The sequence below is a fragment of the Wyeomyia smithii genome, chromosome 3 (genome assembly GCF_029784165.1).
Source record: "Wyeomyia smithii strain HCP4-BCI-WySm-NY-G18 chromosome 3, ASM2978416v1, whole genome shotgun sequence".
In the NCBI taxonomy this organism is placed as follows: Eukaryota; Metazoa; Arthropoda; class Insecta; order Diptera; family Culicidae; genus Wyeomyia; species Wyeomyia smithii.
In genome coordinates, this window is record NC_073696.1 from 137,593,317 (window position 1) to 137,606,715 (window position 13,399).

Here is a 13,399-nt window from a genome sequence, read left to right on the forward strand (position 1 = left end):
TCTCACCCGTCTACTGATCGAAGCGCACGCTGTGCGCTGCCAGACAGCAGAGTAGACAACCGAGGAGACAATAGACGAGACGACAGAGTGACAACCCCCGTTTTTGACCCAGCGTGGCGCTGGTAGCGTACCGAAAGGAGTTCGGTAAAGGAGCACCCGCGTGGCGCGGAGCAACAAGTGAAGCCGCAGAGCAGCAGTAAGCAGGCATGGTGGCTACGCCAAGGTAAAACCTCATGTAAGACCGGCTATGAGTGAGTACGCAAATTCATATATATATTGTCCATGCGCATGCGACTAAGCTAGGGCCGCGACCCTACGCAACCGCCGGTGAATATTACCGCCACCGCACCCGTACCCCTTTAATAGCACACTTAGAAGAGTTAGAATTTGAATGGGAAAAGGATAGGGGAAAGATGTTTTAGATAAAACTAGGCCTAGTGAGAATAGTACCAAACTAATTGTAAAACCATTGTACAACAAATGACAAGACGTTCGTGTAAGGAAAAATATCAATCTCGCAATTTGAAATAAACTACATGTAGTTGGACAGCAGAAATCGGCTGTTTCTATGTAGAGGGAATTCACTGTCCTGGTAGATGAGTTAGGGGTTTCCGCTGGTTCGGGAGTACGATTAGTTTTCCGTTCTTCTGTTTTTTTTGTTCTTTTGCTGGGGTGGCTGACACCGAAATCAGTCCAGGAAAGTCCCGAATCAGCACGGATCAGACGGAGTCTGCGAGACTGGATTGGGCCAGTGATGAGAATTAACCCTCTACTGGTTTGTTTCTGCGGTATCAAGTACCGCGTTTAAGGGCACTAGGTTTGCAGCGTAGGCAAGTCATCTGACGCGCTTCTGTTGCGGAGTATAGCGAGTCATTGTAAGGTCAGCGGACAGCTTCCCTTCCCGAAACGGGATAAAAAAGAACCTCCCCTTGGAAGGTCTCAGGCTGGGCAATCACATCTCGGCGGGTGGTCTCTCTTAGGAGAGTGGCGCATTTAAGCCACCCGCTTATCATCGGGGAGCGATTCGGCCGACCAGTTACATTTGGCGCCCAACAATACAAGGCTTTTTCGGATTTTTTTTGTTTGCTTGGTGCATGAGCACAATTCAATGTTATGTATATATATTTTTTTTCCTTTTCAAAATTTAAACTAGATATATGTTAGATTAGCCATATACTTCGTTCGTTCCCCAGGGGAATTTTCGGAATTTTTTTTCTCTTCTTTGTTAGTTTTCTTTTGTAAATAAATATTCTAAACGTTATAAACGTTATTGCATGATCAATTTGTTATTTATTTATTCATTTCGATTTGTTATTTATATATATAGATATAATCCTAAAAATACTAGATACATATGAACATAAATTTCAGTTTTTTGATATGCTGGTAGAATAAGATTCAAAGCATCTGGTATATACTTCGTTTTTGTTATTTATTTGGTTTCTAATTCAAACATTCTTGGCCGTTTGCGTTTAGTATTTGAAAGTACTCGTCATATCAATTTTGCCTCTAAAAGTAAAGTCTATGGTATTAAAAATGAATCGGCTTTTCCCACATGCCGAGGATCTGAATCAAGAAGAGGTGGATTACGAACTGATGATTCGTAATCAACCGGAAGATGTATTTAATCTAGATATCGCCAGTAAACAAAGACTTCTAAGAAATCTGTTTAGAGAAGATAAAAATGAGGGTCGCAACTATCGCACTGCCCTCAATATTATGGACGAAGCATCGCATATTGAAGGGAGAATAAGTAATTTAGAGAAAGCATTAGCGAAGAAAGTAGAGGCCAAATATGAATCGAGAGTGTTACATTACTGGTATCGCGTAAAAAGGTGTATAGCAAAAAGTGAAGACGAAAAAAGGATCAGAAGGGAATTAACGCGTAGAATAGAAAAGGTGATGGTAGACTTTCATTTTGGGCCACCGCTCTCCCCGTATAAGGAACACATAAATAACATTATTCAGGGAGCCGAAGGGGGTACCCAAGAACAAGGATTCAGCTTTCCTAAGCCCATCACTTCCCATAGTGCGCCACCCACACCTTTTACGGTTGAACCACTTATACCGAGTTTAGAGCCCAACAAGACGCAATTGTCGCGAAACGAGTCGAAAGGAGCAGTCCCTAAGCTACAATCGGTAACGTCGGAGCCAGTTGTGACGATTTCAAAGCGCGAATGGGAAAATATGCAGAGGACGTTAGTGGAACTGAGTAGCAGGCTGGATGCAACCAAGGCTATGACTGAAAACAATGTTCGTGCAGAGAACGCGAGAGCGGAAACATGTACCACCAGAATGGGGCAAGTTAACAGACGCACCTTGCCTCCCCTGAACCTTGCACAAAAAGGTGAAGAACTCACCCAAGACACGGACACCAGTGAAGAAGAAAGTTTAAACTGGCCACCAAGGCGAACTCAAAGATTTCTATCGAGCAGCGATTCGGATCGATGGGCCGACGAAGGCGAATGCAGAAATCCTGGAGGGTTTAACTTCGATAGAATACCACAACAGTCAAGACATCAAACACACAGTTCCGGACGGCGAGATATGTTCGGTAGAGTGGAAAAATGGAAACTACGATTCACAGGAGAAGCCAGGTGTATGACAGTGGAAAATTTCTTGTACAAGGCCAAGAAACTAGCAGAGCGCGAAGGAATTTCGAAAAATACGCTACTAAGAGATATCCACATGCTGCTTGAAGGAGCGGCTTCCGATTGGTTCTTCACGTACGTTGATGAATTGAATACGTGGGAGGTCTTTGAAACAAATATCACGTACCGTTTTGGAAACCCAAATAAGGACCAAGGAATAAGATCAAAAATACAGGAGCGGAAACAGCAGAGAGGAGAATCATTTATCGCTTTTGTCACGGAGATCGAAAAACTTAATCGGATGCTTTCCCGTCCGCTTTCGCAACGTCGGAAATTCGAAGTGATATGGGACAATATGCGCCAGCATTATAGGTCCAAGATATCAATCGTCGAGGTACAAGACTTGCAGCACCTCACAAGTCTCAACTATCGTATTGATGCGGCCGACCCACAACTACAACAGGTTCCGACTGAAACAAACTTTCGCCGTCAAGTAAACCAGCTCGAAGCGGAAGACAGCGACGATAGCAGCGAACAGGTAACATCGATAAACGCGGTATCAAACCGACCGAATCGACCGTACCCAGCACCTAATCAAGGGTCCGGTTCACGCCATCAAAGAGAAAGACCGCGCAATCACGAAACACACGATAATAATCCTAGACCGACTAAATGCTGGAACTGTCAGGAAGATGGGCATGGCTGGCGGCAATGCAGCAAGCCCAGACTGATATTCTGTTATGGTTGTGGAAGCTTGGGGAGGACAATCCGAACATGTGAACGCTGTACCGGTTCGGCTAGAAACATGGCAGGCCAGGAGAGGCAGGGAAACGAGTAAGAGGATGCACGTCCGGGAATGCGAACATCCCAGTTGTCCAAAATGTTCCCAAGCTAGTCCAACAGAATTCCGATTACGATCCGCTTTTACAAATTCACCACATTAATGTGCGGGTAAGCAAATGCCCACACATAAAGGTAAAAATTTTCGACTCGCAGTTCGAAGCATTGTTAGACTCTGGCGCAGGGATCAGTATCCTAAATTCCCTAGACGTCGTAGAAAAGTATAGGCTAAAAATTCAACCAGCCTCGGTGCGTGTATCCACTGCAGATGGCACGAACTACGAGTGCATCGGTTGTCTAAATATACCATTCACATATAAAAATGTTACAAAAGTAATACCAACCATTGTCGTTCCGGAGATTTCAAGAGAACTCATTCTCGGAGCAGATTTCTGGGAGGCTTTTAAAATTAGACCGATGATCGATTTAGGACAAGGCCCGGAGCTCCTAGAAACAGTAAACCCGAAAACCAACCAGCAAATATGTTTCACGATCGAGCCAGCAGATTGCATTGCGGACGTGAATGAGGAAGAGGAAGATGAGACGTTGGATATTCCAGTATACGAAGGTCCAACAGATTCTATCCCGGACCCTGAGGCAATAGAAACGGAGCACATCTTAACTACCGAACAGCGGAACGATCTAACAGAGGTGATTAAAGCTTTCGAATTGACGTCGGCAGGCAAGTTAGGAAGAACACATTTGATAGAACACGAGATCAGCCTGAAGGAAGGAGCTGTACCTCGGAACCCGCCAATGTATAAATGCTCCCCGTACATTCAAAAAGCCATAAACGCAGAGGTAGAACGGTTTAAGCAGCTAGATGCCATCGAAGAATGTTTCTCGGAATGGACAAACCCCTTGGTGCCAGTGCTCAAGAAAAACGGTAAGGTACGAGTGTGCTTGGATTCGAGGAAAATTAATAAACTTACAGTGAAGGACACGTACCCAATGCGGAACATGCAGGACATATTCCGGCGTTTGGGGAGAGCCAAATATTTCTCAGTTATTGACCTCAAAGACGCCTATTTTCAAATACCATTGAAAGTGGAAAGTCGAAATTTAACAGCATTTCGTACAGCGGAGGGGGTTTTCCGATTTAAGGTGCTCCCTTTCGGCCTAATGAATGCACCGTTTACCATGTCGCGATTGATGGCAAAAGCGATAGGTTCGGACCTAGAACCAAGAGTCTTCGTCTATCTTGACGACATAGTCATTGCAACTAATAGTTTTAATGAGCACCTTGAGCTCTTAAAAATAGTGTCGGAAAGACTTCGGAAAGCAGGACTGACCATCTCTCTTGATAAGTCAAGGTTTTGCCGAAAACAGGTGATTTACTTGGGTTATCTGCTTAATGAAAACGGGGTGGCGATCGACAGCTCTCGGATCCAGCCGATTCTTGATTACGCGCGGCCAAAAACGCAACAGGACATAAGAAGGTTGATGGGATTAGCTGGGTTCTACCAGCGATTCATCAAAGAATATAGTAGGATAACAGCACCCATCTCTGACTTACTGTCAAAGCAACACAAAAAATTCACTTGGACGAAAGAAGCGGAAAACGGCCTAAACGAGTTAAAATCGGTCCTAACATCGGCACCGATTTTGGGAAACCCTGACTTCAGCAAGATGTTTATCATCGAATCAGATGCTTCAGACCGTGCAATCGGGGCCGCTCTGTTACAGGACCAGGAAGGAGAAAAGCGAGTAATTAGCTACTTCAGTAAGAAGCTCAACAGAACACAACGTCGTTATTCAGCCGTCGAGAAAGAGTGTCTCGGTGTCCTGTCAGCGATTCACCATTTTAGGCATTATGTGGAAGGGACCAAATTTCGCGTAATAACGGATGCCAGAAGTCTGCTTTGGCTATTCAATGTAGGAACCGAAACGGGAAACGCAAAGTTACTCAGGTGGGCACTGAGAATTCAGGCGTACGATTTCGACCTCGAATATAGAAAAGGGAAAAATAACGTGTTGGCAGACTGTTTGTCACGTTCGATCGATGTTGAAACAATAACGGTAACACAGCCAGACCAGGCGTATGAGGAATTAATGGAGAAAATTAGAAACGACCCAGGAAAGTACAGTGAGTTTCGAATAATAGACGAGAAAGTGTACCAGTACGTCAAACAAACCAGCAAGCAAAGTGACCCGAGATTCACGTGGAAGTACATTCCGCCTCCAGATCAGCGAAACAGAATTATCGCCTTAGAACACGATAAAGCCCATTTCGGGTTTGAGAAAACACTAGCAGCGGTTAAACTTAATTACACATGGCCGAAAATGAACGCAGATGTCAGGAAATTCTGTCGCGAATGCTTAAAATGTCAGACAAGTAAGGCTGGAAATCAAAACGTTACCCCACCGATGGGGGCACAAAAGCCAGTCCAATATCCGTGGCAGTTTGTCACCTTGGACTACGTTGGCCCATTACCACCATCCGGGCGAAACCGTAACACCTGTCTTTTGGTAGCAACCGACGTGTTCAGCAAATTTGTCTTGGTACAACCGTTCAGGGAAGCAAAGGCCAACTCACTCGTTGACTTCGTTGAGAATATGATTTTCCGACTATTCGGGGTACCGGAAATTATACTATCAGACAATGGTTCCCAGTTCGTCTCGAAAGCGTTCAAAAATCTGCTGGAAACATATCATGTCTCGCATTGGTTGACACCTGCATACCACCCTCAGGTCAACAACACCGAAAGGGTAAATCGAGTAATTACGACCGCCATTCGAGCCACCATAAAAAAGGACCATAGCCATTGGGCAGACAATATACAAGAAATTGCCGATGCAATACGAAACGCAGTTCACGACTCGACAAAATACAATCCCTACTTCGTTGTATTCGGCCGCAACAAAATCTCGGATGGGAGCGAATACAGCAAGATTCGTGATAATTATGAACCGGGTGAGGAGGGTGAAAGCGCGACCGTGGAGAGAAGGCAAAAGCTGTTTCAGGAAATAAAAGCGAATCTTACGACTGCGTACCAACGCCACGCAAAAACATATAACCTTCGTTCAAATGCGCAATGTGTTACCTATACGGTGGGAGAAAGGGTGCTGAAACAAACCTTCGATCTTTCAGACAAGGGGAAAGGGTTCTGTAAGAAGTTAGCACCGAAGTACGAGCCAGCGATAGTGCGGAAAGTTTTGGGGTCTAACACTTACGAATTGGAGGATTTGTTAGGGAAAAGGTTTGGTGTCTATTTTGCCAATAGGCTGAAAAAGATGCATTCTTCCCATCTAAGCAATTGAGTATAAATATTTATGGCTTATTAAGCTATGAACCTCCGAAAGGAGTGACCACAGATTACGATGAAGAAGAAAAAACCGCAAGGGTCATAAGCATCTAAAAGCCATTCTTGACGGACTCGTGCAAGCAACACTTCGGTTTAGCCTGCACTGAGGGTACCAAGTTTGAGCGTAAATTTTATCACGGTTCAGCCAGCTATGAATAAGCTTCACTGAAGTGACGATTAAGTGGACGAACTACGAACGGTTTGCCACACAAGATCAAAACTGACCAACATCACCATATGAAACCGGAGACGACTGCGATAGTCTGTCCGCTCGCAACGGACTTTGTAAATAATTTGTATATAGTAGGTATTAGTGTGTCAAGGGCCTACGTCCCTAACCCTTACTACTAGTATTAGTATTTGTATTATAGTGTTACTTCCTAAAACTAAAATTTCTCACCAACATCCCACGACGGTTGAAGCATACTTTCCTCCTTCCGAGGGAATAATTGCATGAATAAAATAAACATTAAAAACAGCAGCATACTTCCTTTCCTCTAAAGGAATATTTGCATGATGTAGATATTAATAAGTTGTAAATAGTTGTAAATAGTTTCACACCGTATAGCTGTAAGAAACAATGGATAATTAATTGCTGTTTGTTTACCTGTGTGATGAGTCGGTCATTCATTGTAGCGTATTCTAGCAATAGTGGATAGGCAAATAAGATTTCCATGCCTTTTCGCTGATTTCCACGATGCGGTAGCATTGCTCTACATTTAGCTTTAGTAGTGTCCTTTTTGCCCTCCTATATATTAATAGTTTTTCCTTTTGATTTTCCTTAGTATAGTAGTTGTTCCTTTTGCTTTATCTTAGTTTAGTAGCTTTTCCATTTAATTTTCTTGTAGTATAGTAATCCTCCTTTTGATCTCCTTTAGCTTAGTAGTTTCTCCTTTGATGTCATTTAGGTTGGTAGTTTTCCTTGTTCACTTTATCATGTCGTAAAATTATAAAAATTCATTCCAATTGCAACTTCATTGTCTTTAGTTGTAGATTATCATTCCTGTCCAATAGAGATTTCTTCTCCGGTTACGGCTTAAAGCCCGTTTTCCTCTACCAATTCCTGCATGTCATCCAATTTTATTCCGGTGCTAACCTGGAAACGGCGCCCGCATTCGTGGCTTCACTAAAGGTGCACCTACAGAAACCTGTCCTAAGCTGAAACAAAAATAAAAACACTTTACATCCGATTTGAACGATACAATAATGTTCCGCTTTCCTTGATTTGGGCCGATTTTCCGGTAAATCCAAGTAATTCCCGTAGTTTTACATAGCGCGCGCGTGTCGAGTTAATTTCACTAAATGCACAGTATCTACATTGTTTTGACATTTCATGTGGCGAAACTGAAGAGCGAAAATGTGTGATTGAGAGGCGAACGCAATTAGGTTCAGCCGTAGATGGATTCTGATGCGTCAAGCATGTACGAGAGATGCGTGAAAGGTTCTATTTTGCCGCAGTATTTTCTTGAGGAATTTTGTTTTCGGTTAGATCCCGAGGTTTAAAAATTCCTTCAAGAGACATTTCGTTTCTAGGTCACTGTAAACATAAATCGCAATACTTTTGTGGCAGTGAACAGTGACTAGAAACAGTAGTTTTTCGTGAGAGAGGGTTCTGTCCTGCGGCCTCGCTCCGAGCGAGAATAGGAGCAGCAACCCGACTCACTGGTTTACGGTTCATGTAGATGAACGATTTTCGTGGATGTTGTCTTCGCTATCGGTTCGCCCTGGTGTAGAAGACAAATCCCAGGTTAATTTAGGCGCTTGCTTGAAGTTTGTCGACGTCTTCAAGTTGAAGCGGCGGTAATGTAAAGTAGAGTGAATGAGGAATGAATGAGCGAGCTGAATGAATGGGAAAGCAACGCGGTTCTTCAGTTAGCAAGTTTATCGAATTCATAGATTTCTTTGGTTGGTTCTTTGGTTTATTTTGGTATTAATGATAAGAGAATAGACATTAGGTATTAATAACTATTTTGGGAAAATGAATGTAGATTTGCTGGAGACTGGAGACGTATGTCGATGAGAGTCAGTAGCAGGCTTGGTCGACAGACATAGCACTGTAAACAGAGATGGAGCCAACTATTTAGTTGGCAATGAACATATATGACCCCGAATCTTGAAGTTTATTTTCAAAAATAGTTTATTTTGGCCTACGAAAATTTGATTGGATTCTGTTGTAACTTTGTCGCAACGCCAATCAAATTTTCGTACTTTTAGTAGGGAATGATGTAACGAGCACCTTGGAACTATTTATTTTCAAATATTAATCTTACTAATGGTAAAGTTGATCACAGATGTTTTCTTATTTAATTTAGTTAGCATTACTCAAAATGCATGCTAGTGTTAATTTTATAATTTATACGCTTCAATATTTTTTTTAAAAATAATCTGCTGTTGAGATTACCGCAACAGGCTCAAAAAGTAGTAACTGGCATAACATTTGACCAGAGCAATGAGTTCCCTTACGTTCGCTTACGTTGCTTTGCATGCATCGCTGGCGGTCGAAGAGTAGATTGACCCAGCCGAATAAGTCTATTGACCCATTGCGTCACTGGGAGAGTTTCCTTTTTCTCTCTATCCTCGGGGATGGGATACTGGATGCGGGGTGGAAGATGCACGCTAGAAGAAGATGACTTTGCCGAAACTGCAACCTTCGGGCTTTTAGCGTGGGCAATGATCCTCGCGAGACAGGTTCCGGTAACGAAGTTACCGTGGACGGTTGATCTGAGGGATCCCAATGCCTGATCTTTCATTCTTAGCTGACAAGTGTAAGAGGCAGGATTAACCTGCAGTTTAGAGTTCCGCGCGTGTACTAAGACAGGTGGTTTTTAAACCAGTGGTATCCCCTAATAAGTGTATTAAAGACAGTGTTTTTTTTCATTAGATAGCCTTTTCCCGCTAAATAGCTAGGCAAATCAGTGCATGTACGAAATAGGAGAAAGTGTGCAAAGTGAGCAAGGAGGTAAGAGCCAGATTCTTGCCGAGGGTGGTAGATTATAAAACGGCACGTGCGGGCCACGTTTTTTCCCCCAACAGTATCGCTGCTAGTCATCATCCACTACACTTTCGTCAGCCCCAGCAGCATTCCTATGCAACACGAGCATCGTCAAACGTTTATGCCTGTACGGAACAGGCCGAAGGACCAATAATCGGCACTACTACCCTTGATGATCTCACCCGTCTACTGATCGAAGCGCACGCTGTGCGCTGCCAGACAGCAGAGTAGACAACCGAGGAGACAATAGACGAGACGACAGAGTGACAACCCCCGTTTTTGACCCAGCGTGGCGCTGGTAGCGTACCGAAAGGAGTTCGGTAAAGGAGCACCCGCGTGGCGCGGAGCAACAAGTGAAGCCGCAGAGCAGCAGTAAGCAGGCATGGTGGCTACGCCAAGGTAAAACCTCATGTAAGACCGGCTATGAGTGAGTACGCAAATTCATATATATATTGTCCATGCGCATGCGACTAAGCTAGGGCCGCGACCCTACGCAACCGCCGGTGAATATTACCGCCACCGCACCCGTACCCCTTTAATAGCACACTTAGAAGAGTTAGAATTTGAATGGGAAAAGGATAGGGGAAAGATGTTTTAGATAAAACTAGGCCTAGTGAGAATAGTACCAAACTAATTGTAAAACCATTGTACAACAAATGACAAGACGTTCGTGTAAGGAAAAATATCAATCTCGCAATTTGAAATAAACTACATGTAGTTGGACAGCAGAAATCGGCTGTTTCTATGTAGAGGGAATTCACTGTCCTGGTAGATGAGTTAGGGGTTTCCGCTGGTTCGGGAGTACGATTAGTTTTCCGTTCTTCTGTTTTTTTTGTTCTTTTGCTGGGGTGGCTGACACCGAAATCAGTCCAGGAAAGTCCCGAATCAGCACGGATCAGACGGAGTCTGCGAGACTGGATTGGGCCAGTGATGAGAATTAACCCTCTACTGGTTTGTTTCTGCGGTATCAAGTACCGCGTTTAAGGGCACTAGGTTTGCAGCGTAGGCAAGTCATCTGACGCGCTTCTGTTGCGGAGTATAGCGAGTCATTGTAAGGTCAGCGGACAGCTTCCCTTCCCGAAACGGGATAAAAAAGAACCTCCCCTTGGAAGGTCTCAGGCTGGGCAATCACATCTCGGCGGGTGGTCTCTCTTAGGAGAGTGGCGCATTTAAGCCACCCGCTTATCATCGGGGAGCGATTCGGCCGACCAGTTACAAATAATAAAAATAATAATAATTAAAATAATAATAATAATAATCATAATAATAATAATAATAATAATAATAATAATAATAATAATAATAATAATAATAATAATAATAATAATAATAATAATAATAATAATAATAATAATAATAATAATAATAATAATAATAATAATAATAATAATATTAAAAATAATAATTATAATAATAATAATAATAATAATAATAATAATTATAATAATAATAATAATAAAAATAATAATAATAATAATAATAAAAATAATAATAATAATAATAATAATAATAATAATAATATTAATAATAATAATAATAATAATAATAATAATAATAATAATAATAATAATAATAATAATAATAATAATAATAATAATAATAATAATAATAATAATAATAATAAAAATAATAATAATAATAATAATAATAATAATAATAATTATAATAATAATAATAATTATATTAATAATAATAATAATAATAATAATAATAATAATAATAATAATAAAAATAATAATAATAATAATAATAATAATAATAATAATAAAAATAATAATAATAATAATAATAATAATAATAATAATAATAATAATAATTATAATAAAAATAATAATAATAATAATAATAATAATAATAATAATAATAATAATAATAATAATAATAATAATAATAATAATAATAATAATAATAATAATAATAATAATAATAATAATAATAATAATAATAATAATAATAATAATAATAATAATAATAATAATAATAATAATAATAACAGTAGGGCGGGGGCCTAGTGTGGTTGGTAACGTCTTCGCCAACCACGCTCGACGCCTGGGTTCGAATCCCACCGCCGACATAGGTGTCGATGGTTGTGAGGTGGCGTGATCCACTCACAACCAACCCAACTGGTCTAGATTCAATCCTAGCCGACACCGGGAGATTTTCTGAGGCGAAAAATCTCTGGGATCACGCCTTCCATTGCATAAGGAAGTAAAGCCGTTGGCGCCGGTCCGTTAATAAACGGGTCGTGAGTTAGGGTCCTGGGTGTGGAGTCGCCTCCCTGGGCGTCGGTGATTGGTCACAACAGTGGCGGAACTAGACCGACGGAAAACAAGCGAGAAAAAAATAATAACTGTAATAATAATAACAATAATAATAATAACAACTATAATAATAATAATAATAATAATAATAATAATAATAATAATAATAATAATAATAATAATAATAATAATAATAATAATAATAATAATAATAATAATAATAATAATAATAATAATAATAATAATAATAATAATAATAATAATAATAATAATAATAATAATAATAATAATAATAATAATAATAATAATAATAATAATAATAATAATAATAATAATAATAATAATAATAATAATAATAATAATAATAATAATTATAATAATAATAATAATAATAATAATAATAATAATAATAATAATAATAATAATTATAATAATAATAATAATAGTTCAGTGCGGTTAAAATAAACTAATAATTGACAAGGAAAATTCCAGCTCTCTGACTGTTTTCGCCTCGTGATTTTTGTTTCATTAGACTTAATTGGGTAGGGGCTATGCCAAGTAATTCTTTTAAAGTAAGTAAGTGAGACCTTTTAATACGACCTTGAACGGCTTGTTGCTCTTAGTGGCATATGTAAAAATATATATACATATATCTTTTCAGTTAAATACTGAATAAAACGATTCCGATTTTTCAATGTTCGGGCCAGTGCGCAGCATTCGCCTCTTCTGTCAATTTGAAAGGTACCTTTGAAGTCGGAGAGAAACTTTTTTTTTCCTACTACTTTGAAGGTGGCTTTCAGCCACAGGCTGGTTCATCACCATAAATCGGAGAGAAACGTTTAAAGTTCTTACCACAATAGGTGGAGCTTTCTCCTTTTTTAAAGAAATTTTATTTTAAATAGCTTTATTTTCGAACATTTCAATTTCGCCGGTTTCGTGCTCAGACAGAATATCAAATAAATTCTCGCTGCATAAGCTAGTGTCAGAAAGAGATGCCTCTCTTTTCCTTCCCGTAGCGATGCGCAAATAGTTAGTCTTAAGAAAGACTGATGTATGTTAACTTTCAGGTAATCTTTTAAAGACGCACTAACGAAAAACAAACTTTGAAGTTATAGGCTGTCAAAGACCAGTCCACAAGCAACCGAAAATACGTCTGACCTGTTGGGCAGCTCAAGACGCACTGTGTTGTTGATCACTCCTCACTGTTCGATACCGGGCAATGAGAAAGCGGACACTTTGGCTAGGGTAGACGCAACCAACGGTGAAATTTATGAAAGACCAATTTCCTTTAATGAATTTTTCGCATTTCGTATCTGTGCCTGTGGTGAAGGTTATCAAGACATAGAGCATATCGTTTGGTCATGCCCTGTACATCGTGACGCCAGCCTAAATTGATAGATTCCCTTCAGG